Below are 1394 nucleotides of genomic sequence, written 5' to 3'. Positions count from 1 at the left end.
AGAGACGCGTTACCATCTCTTATCATCTCTCCTTCCACCATCCCCACTTTCTCGTCTTCTTGGTGAGTTTACGTTAGTACCCTCTTTGCTTTTTTGTAATTACTGACGATTTTTTTTTTTAATGTATTTCAATGATTCTAGAATGGCTTATGACGCCATTCAGCGGCCAACATGTTTCTTTCTCTTTCCATCATCTCTCTTTCTTTTTTCTGCTTTTTTTTTTTTTTTTTTTTTTTGGGTATTTTCTGATTTTTCTTTGAGTATACTCTAATTTATTAGTATGATGACTTTTTTTTTTTAGTATAATTGAGAGATATGAAGGAGGGAGATGGGAAATCGCTGGAATATGGGCCAAGTTGTTTCTCTCCCAACCAAAAAAAAAATAACATATTTATGTATAGGTGGTGTTATTGTGTTAACTAAAGAGTCTAGGACCGAACACATGTTATGTTATGTTTGGGTTCGTCTTCGGACATGTTATTTTTTTTAATTTAGGAAATTCAGAAAAAAAGAAGAGATTTTGCGGGTTAAAACTGTCATACAAAACACGAGCTGTGAGGTTGTAAAAAGCTGCGCGTACAACATGTCCTGTCAACATGCCAATTTGCAAACTTCAGTTGATTTTTTTTTAATATACTGTATGTAAAACTAAATTTTAACGATAAAAATGTTTTTGGGTTAATTACCACTAGTATTTTTATTTGGTCTTAAAGGCTTTGTTGGAGGTTGATGAAAGTGTGAAGGCGGTGGTGGACCGTGGACCTGGTGGTGACATGGTTTTGCGCTTAAGGTCTTTATTTTCCTGACCATTATCAAACAACCCAGAACTCAGAAGTGGCTTGTATTGCGGAAAATACTTATCTTTTTCTCATTGTATAATAAAATAAGAAATTTTTAAATTTTATTTAATCTCTGTAACATGTAAAGAAAAGTCAAATACATATTTCAGTCATTTGATTTGTCAAACTAACTAACCAGAGTTCAACCAACAGTGGAAAAATACTCAAATTTGTTTTTTTCTTTTTCAACCAACCAGATAAATCATTTGATTGGACAAGTCCGAATTCGTACTTTTCATTATTTTTTTTGGTTTCATTAGGATTTTTTTGAAAAAGATTAATCTATATTTATGATAAGTATTAATAATTTCTTGAAAAATGGAGAAACGTTGCTAAATTTGGGAGAAAAAGCTGCCTAAAACGTCGGGTTTGTTTCTAAGGTCAATGGCCTAAACAGCTAAACTCGAAAGCAAAATGAACAAAAAAATTAAAAATTAAAAAAAAAAGTATCGAAAAAAATAAAAGAAAGAGAAATTTCAGAGAAAATGGAACCCCCAAATATGGAATTCTGACAGAGTCGCGCTGCTAAGATTTTTTTTTTTTTTTTTTTTTTTT

This window comes from Camelina sativa, chromosome 15, assembly GCF_000633955.1.
Source record: "Camelina sativa cultivar DH55 chromosome 15, Cs, whole genome shotgun sequence".
NCBI classification, from domain to species: Eukaryota; Viridiplantae; Streptophyta; class Magnoliopsida; order Brassicales; family Brassicaceae; genus Camelina; species Camelina sativa.
The sequence above is the reverse complement of the archived record's forward strand: the minus strand, read 5'-3'. Positions refer to the sequence as shown.